General features: G+C 37.8%; 2 non-coding genes across 2 annotated transcripts; both read left to right on the top strand.

Annotated features, from left to right (window-relative positions):
* Positions 1-1,850: 1,850 nt before the first annotated feature.
* On the top strand, positions 1,851-1,930 carry Trnal-uag. The gene has a single exon. It is a non-coding gene; the product is annotated as a tRNA-Leu (tRNA).
* A 391-nt stretch (positions 1,931-2,321) lies between these two features.
* Positions 2,322-2,401, top strand: Trnal-uag. The gene has a single exon. It is a non-coding gene; the product is annotated as a tRNA-Leu (tRNA).
* The last annotated feature ends 5,514 nt before the right edge of the window (positions 2,402-7,915 follow it).

Raw genomic sequence — 7,915 nt, 5'->3', positions numbered from 1 at the left:
ATGTTTATACCTCACTCAAGATATAATAACATCTCACTACGGAATAAACAAACATATATAGCTCGTAGCACGTATCGTTTCGTCGTTGAACAAATGAACGGCTGAGTGGAATGCAAATGAACCCTCGACGGTACACACGGTCGTTAGTTCATTCACTTCATCCATTTGCCCAATGTAGCGAGTAATGTAACGACCAAATTTTATGGAAACTAGCTTCTCTGTGAGATTACTGTCAGGAGTAAAACCACTACCTAACTTTTTACTTGAACCGTAAGCTTTTTTTTTAGTTTGTAAATAATGTTTTTTAACCCCAGACGCATAAACGGCGGAGTGCTATAAGATGTTAAAGTGTTTGTGTGTGTGTTTTTGTATCTGTGGATATGTGCGGGTATCTGTTTATGACATCGTATTTCTCGAATGAATAAAACGATTTTAATAGTGTTTTTTTTGTTGAACCGGCAGTGTTCTTAGCTATTAAGCATCGGTATAAAATGGCCGCCGCAACAAAATGGCAGATTACATATATTTTTGCAAATCTCTCAATGTACGCCCATCCTTCAAATGAAAGGGCTTGACTAGTAGAATACTATACACTATGATAATCTTAGACTGCTTCGTCACTTATTACCAGTAACCTTAGTACAAGATATGCTTGCCCTCAATCGATGAGTCGTTTTTGCAAATTGAAATATATGCGGTCAAACCAAAATGGGCCCAATATCTCTCGTTTTACAGTCGCAAATCCTACATTTCCATTTTATATTTTACAAACCCCAACTAAAGAATGGTTGGCAAATTTGAGCTTTAAAACCATACAGGTGAGATCCATTTACTTTGACGTTCAAATATTTCTATACTCGAAAGCGACTCCTCGATTGCGAGCGAAAACATCCAGTAAGTACTAACAAAATAGGTGATATTGCAGTTGAGAACTAACTTGTAGTGAAACAATAAAAATACTGCACTTTAAGATTACGATACGATCGTATCGTAATCGATACGTCTATTCATTGTGTTTAAAATGACGATCATGTTTATTGTACTAGACCTCTTTTCACCTTCAAATCATTGTTTGTAGCTGTGAAACTTAAAATTTCAGAGACAGCATCACTGTAAACGAAATAATAAATAATAGTTGATAGTATTCCCGTGATTTTCCGCTGTTTTCTCCAAGTTGATCGACATTACTGCCACAAAGCAATATTACGCCTCGGGCGCACAATTTCGCACCAGCTGTTGCGAGATGCTACCCGATTTTCTTTATGCTTTATTTTTTGTGATCGTTTCCGAGCTTTATTTTTTATTTTGAAAAACTTTGCACCGCAACACTCAGTATTGAATTTAAGCTTATACATATAACCTACGGAATTTAAAAAATGATTTATAAAAGGCGGTGTCGATGTCGTGATATCCCATTCACACAATATTCGCACGTATATTGTGAGAAGGAGATAGCGCGACATCTGCCGCGTTTTATAAATGTATTCTTTGAGTGCGCGGTGTGTACTTATAAAACAAAAAGTGCTCGCGGACTCATCCGGTTTAGCGTTCTCATGTACCCTTAGAAAGGAATAGCCTACTGGTAACGGCTTGGGGCTTCGGGGAAACCGATCTATCGCACGCATCTCTAACTTTTAGTAGTTAAGATTATGTGTAGTTTAAGCAATTAAATATCCCTTGCTATTATGGTGAAGAAACGAATTGTGAAGTAAACTACGAAATTCAAATTCAAAATAGTTCTCAATAGCGTTCTATAATGACCCGTCCGTTGTATTGTTGATGGGGATGAATACTGTTTATAAGATGTATGTTTATATATACATCTAGCATTTACGCGGATGTCTCCATGAGGCAGCGTGGCCGAGTGGTCTAAGGCGCTGGTTTTAGGCACCAGTCCGAAAGGGCGTGGGTTCGAATCCCACCGCTGTCAAAAGCTTTTTAACAAACTGTTACTTTTTTAACGTTTTACACCGACCGCTAAACTTTTAGTCTAATTTTTATTAAATAAATAAATAAATATACCACGACAATACACACATCGCCATCTAGCCCCAAAGTAAGCGTAGCTTATGTTATAGGTACTCAGATAACTGAAGAATATTTTGATGAATAATATACATAAATACTTATAATATACATTGAACACCCAGCCACTGAAAAACATTCATGTTCATCACAAAAACATTTTCCAGTTGTGGGAATCGAACCCACGGCCTTGGACTCAAAAAGCAGGGTCGCTGCTCACTACGCCACTCGGCCGTGAATAATACAAAAATAATAAGATGTAAATACATCTAGTATTTGAGCGGTAGTCTTCATGAGGCAGCGTGGCCGAGTGGTCTAAGGCGCTGGTTTTAGGCACCAGTCCGAAAGGGCGTGGGTTCGAATCCCACCGCTGTCAAAAGCTTTTTAAACTTTTACTGTTACGTTTGTAACGTTTTACATGTTTTACGTTGCAACGACCGGTAAACTGTTTGTCTCATTTTAAATGTTTGTTACTAAAGTATTTTATATTACTTTTGTAAAATATATGAGTGGCGGATTACTATAGAACTGATTCATAAAATCGAGAGTGCTAGTTTCGTAGTTACTGCTGCAATAAATAATACTACGAGAACCTACAAAAAAAATTTTAGTGCTCTGAAATAGCTGAAAATCCGAATTTTTTGTATTTTCTCTTATCTGGTATCGTGCGAGGCTAAGGCCATGACTCGTGACTACAAACCTGTACAAAATCACGTAGAATCAGATAAGAGGTGTGCATTTATCATAACTGCTGTACCCCCAACATGTTAAACCGCTACCATCTTAGACTGCATCAAGCCGTCAAGGGCTAACTGGTAGTGGAATTCAAAAACATTGATGTATTATCCAATTATATAATCTAATACTAACTGTTTTCTGCTTACCTTATCTGCTTTTATTTTACACGTTACGTTTTTTTTTTACAAAATTTATATAAAAAATTAGCCTCTGTTACTATCCGTGCTTTCAACGAATACTATACAATAAAAATAAACTTGATTGGTTGCTTAGCTAAGGCGTGCACGAAGGACAAACAAACAAACACACTTTCGCATTAATAATATTAGTGTTCTTTTAATAGAGCCAATTCTGTTACATACAAATTATTACATTACATTTAGAGTAAAATAAATTGAAAGATCTAAATATAAAGACTACTTTTCTCCCACATCCCCTTGATAAAAAAAGCTCTATATTAGAAAATTTACTGTTCGGAACCCCCTCCTTTTTGAAGTCGGCATAATACCCGGCATATTTTAACCGCAAAAGAATATTTTCCGGAGCCTTCGTCGGTGCGACAGCTTTCGCAAACTTCCGCAAACTTCGGCAATCGCGGCGCATTTGCGAAACGTAAACAGTTGAATTTATATCCCCTTGTCATCGAGTTCTCGAACGTAAAAATAATTCCTTCTTTTACGACTCGACATTATTATGTACTTACTACCGATCGTCTGTTAGTTCGGCTATAATTTATAGCATAGATTAATATATTATCATGTAAGAAATAGGGTAAATTTATAACGCATCGCTTTTTTTGTAAAAAAAAGCGATGCGTTATAAATTTACCCTAGACAAGTCAAGACTTTGTATTTTCGTGTTTATTTCCAGTAGGCCTAATATAAGCACTTTTGAAACGTCAAGTCAGTCTGTTTATAGTGACTCTATCACCAGTTTTAAAGGCAGATTCCACCGAGAAGAGCCGGCAAGAAACTCAGCAGATTGCTCTTTTTCAACATCATTTTACAGTTTACAATGGGTTAGGTTAGGGAGGCCGATGGACGTTGGAGTCGCAAGGTACGTGAATCGCGACTCCGCACCGGTATTAGCAGTGTGGGTCGACCCCGACGAGATTCACAGACGTGTCATTGAGAAGTGATGCTGATGATTGGAGTGTGCGTGGCTTCTTGTCGTGTCTATTTACTACCGACCTCAAATTACAAAGCGTATCTCACAGCACGGGATCTATCCGACAGGCGTAAATCTTCTATGTCAATCTTTGGTGTGAAACGTCACTTTTGTATTTTTATTGTATGAAAAACAAAACAAACATAACTGACGTTTGACATCAACTAGCTATCACAAGGTCTACGCCGTATCACCACTTACCAGGGCTGCTTGCAGTCAAGCGCAAGTATTTTTAAATTAAAAAAGAAACACTATATTTCAGAAGGAAGATCCGAATATATAGCTAGAGTACTTTAACGTTTTATTCTTTACAGTTTTATGTCATTTGCTATCGAGTTTTCGACGTAAAATAACTGCCTGCTTTACGACACCCTCGTATTTCGTATTGCAGGCAAGCTCGCACAGTTTCAAATTCATTAACATTTGATTGCTTTTCACTACGTAAGTACTTACCATCTACTCCCCGTTATTCTGTACAAATATGATTAAAGAGCGGTGCGTCGAGGGGGGGGGGGGGGGGGGGCGGGTTTGTTAATTTCCATTCTAAGCCATGTTTCTGTTTTATGCATACCCCGGTCGAAGACCCTGTGCAAGCCACTGAATGGGCGAGAAGATAGTTCGGAGAACTGATGGGCGTTGGGGTTTCAAGGAGCAAAATTCAACAATCATTTATATCAAGTAGGCCTAATATAAGCACTTTTGAAACGTCAAGTCTGTCTGTGTGTACTGACTCTACCACCGGTTCGGAAGGCAGATTCTACCGAGAAGAAGCCGGCAAGAAACTCAGCAGTTGCTCTTTTCCAATATCAACAATTTACATATTACACTTTAAAATTCATTTTTCTATTTTGTGAGAGATGAAAGCGGAGCCGGATGCTTCCAAGCAACCTTGTCATTATGGCTTGATGCTGGAATGGACCAGTAAACGCAGCGTTGTTTGACCCCCAACGAGGTGGACAGACGACATCAAACGCGCCGTTGGAAACAAGCGGCCCAGGACCGTGGTTTTCTGAACATTCTAGAAATTACCTATGTCCATTGCTGGACACTCATCATCGTCATCAGGAAATCGTGTTGATCATGATTACGACGACATGTAATGACATTCCGAGGAACCAGGATAGTAACCAAAAAAAAAAAACACCCGGCTAAGTTTGTTGTGGGCTTCTTCTTAGACCAGGACGCGTTTGGAACCCTCGTAGCTTTAGTTTTAAGTTTACGAATGTGGTTATCGCCATCATCTCACTACCGTGTAATTCTTATGTACGCATCAAAAGTGCCACCTATGGGCCTACTTGAATAAATATGTTTTTGACTTTGACTTTGACTTTAATAATTGACGGACCAACCAGATGGCCCACCTGATGGTAAGAGGAGTACCATCGCCTATAAACAGAGCATACTTCACAGAGCATGCAAGGAACACGTAATGCAACATGCCGCCCTGTGTCATTCAATTTATGGCGCAGCTGTTAAGTCTCAGCTGCCTGTAATTAAACCGGCAACCACGCCTTTCAGACCGGAACACAGCATTGCAACAACGCTGCTTAAGGCGAAGGTACTTCCCCGGACGAGCTCTGTCACAAAAAGCTACTACAAACCTACCTTCCACTTTTTAGGGTCACAACAACGCCAGACAGGTCATCAAGAACTCTTATTTATTTTATTTATTTAACTCTTTATTTGTACACCACTATGAAATTAGGAAAAAAAAAAAAACAATAGAAATACAAAGACAAGTAGAATACAAAAGGCGGTCTTGTCGCTTAGTAGCGATCTCTGCCAGGCAACCTTTGGATTAGGACAAGATAGCTTCATTCAAATAGCTAAATACAAATACATAAACAAAATTGCACATATAAGAAAAATATAATAAATAAATATAAAATAATAAACTAATATATACTCAATCATACATAAATACTTATGAACATATTGATAATAAAAATAAACATAATCAAGGTACTAAATGTCGTCGTTATTGTGCAAGATAATATGCTCTGGTATAATATGAAGCCCAAACACTAAAATTCCGATGGGCCAGCCATGTAGCCCGATGTGTAGATAACAGGTGGGCTATAAATGTCACTACATGGAAAGGCCCACCAGGCAAACGCCGAATAGGAAGACCATACACGAGATGGGAGGATGATATTAAGAAGATCGCAGGAACAAACTGGTTACAAACAGCCAAAAATAGACCAAAATGGAAACCCTTGGAGGAGGCCTTCACCTAAGAGGGGTCCTTGCAAATTAAATATGAAAACCAATAATAAATTAATTCTTAAATATAATAAAAGAAAAAAAATGTTAAGCGAATTTGTATTGTAAACTTTATAGACACTATTTTTTACTTCATTCTTTTTCTTACTATGTTTGTAATATTATTTGCATGGAATAAAAGGCTTTTTTATTTTTTTTATTTTTATTTTATTTTATTTGTAATATGAAATATTCTTAGTACTTTTTAATGGTTACCTAAGTTACAAGAATTCTGTAGAAATTAAAAAACCAAATTCCACATTTGCTAGCAGAGCTCGCTAGAATGCGAATATATTACGCTGCAATTTCGCTTATTATGCAATCATGTTATTATGCATAACCGCTTGTGCAAATGTTATGCGACGCTGCATACAGCCCGAATATCTTGCTTAGGTTAACCAAACAAGTTTAACTGAATGAGTTACCCAAATAATATTATATTTTAGTGAATTTTAGTAGTAATTAGTACAGCTTTTTGGCACAAAGCTCGTAAGAATGTTGGAAAAGTAAATACTCAGAGCCACAAAGGTTTTCATTTGTCTCTCAATTACATTCGTGTCATCTCATTTGCCTGTAACCGAACTGGAAACATGAACTGGGAAGCGGTGATAGCACAGAGGGTAGGATAAAGACGTCATTTTCGGCAGGCCAAGTTAAAATCCCAGAACCTCCAACTTTTCTAAGTTACATGCGTTTAAAATATCGATTCCTTCAATGCTGTAGGAAACCATTGTGATGAAAGCAGTATCCCAGGAGTTCTCCATAATGTTCTCAAAGGTGCGTGAAGTCCACCAAACTGCACTGGGCTAGCGTGGTGGAATATGGCCTAAACCCTTCTAATTGTGTGAGGAGACCCATATCCTGTAGTGGGCCGGTAATGCGTTAATATGATAATGTTGATGACGAGGCTTAATCCTTAAGTTCATTTAAAACGTTAAGTCTATCCGTTTGTAATGATTTTTGAGGCTTTTCCCAGCTTTCCTACCGGGAAGAAGCCGGCAAGAAACTCAGCAGTTGCTGTTTACAAACATCACCAATTAATATTTTAACATTTATTTTTCTATCTAATGAGAGATGAAAGCCAACCGGATGCTTCTAAGCACTATAATATAACATGGTTGTTTCCATTCTATAGTATATTGCATGAAGGGCCTGTGCTACCTATACTATATTTAAACACTACTTTCTTAATTGTTTGTACACTTTTCCATATTGAACAAAAATTGATTTCAATTTATTCATCACATTACATAATGTGAAAAATAGATTTTTGTTCATATTCATAACGACTAACCTATGTACCCGATACGATAACGATCTATACCAGTGACTTACCACAAACTGGTAATGTCACAGTAGCAACCTTCGCAGATGACACAGTCATCCTAGCCCGTAGTAGATGTCCCGAAGAAGCCTCGAAGATCCTTCAACATAGCTTAAATTAGATTTACAAATGGCTGACCAAGTGGAAGATGAAAACTAGTGTCACTAAGTCTGTCCATGTAACGTTTACATTACGTAGAGGGCACTGCCCTCCTATGTCAATACGTAATAGTGAGCTTCCACAAAGTGACAATGTCAAATACCTGATTGTGTATTTAGACCGAAGGCTCACCTGGAAGAAGCACATACAAACAAAAAGAGACGAGATGATCTACAGATACAGAGGATTATACTGGATGCTTGGACGAAACTGTAGGTTGTCCTTAGACAACAAATTATT

The sequence above is a fragment of the Pararge aegeria genome, chromosome 2, assembly GCF_905163445.1.
Source record: "Pararge aegeria chromosome 2, ilParAegt1.1, whole genome shotgun sequence".
Classification (NCBI taxonomy): Eukaryota; Metazoa; Arthropoda; class Insecta; order Lepidoptera; family Nymphalidae; genus Pararge; species Pararge aegeria.
Note: the sequence above shows the minus strand (reverse complement) of the source record. Positions and strands in the feature narration are given on the sequence as shown.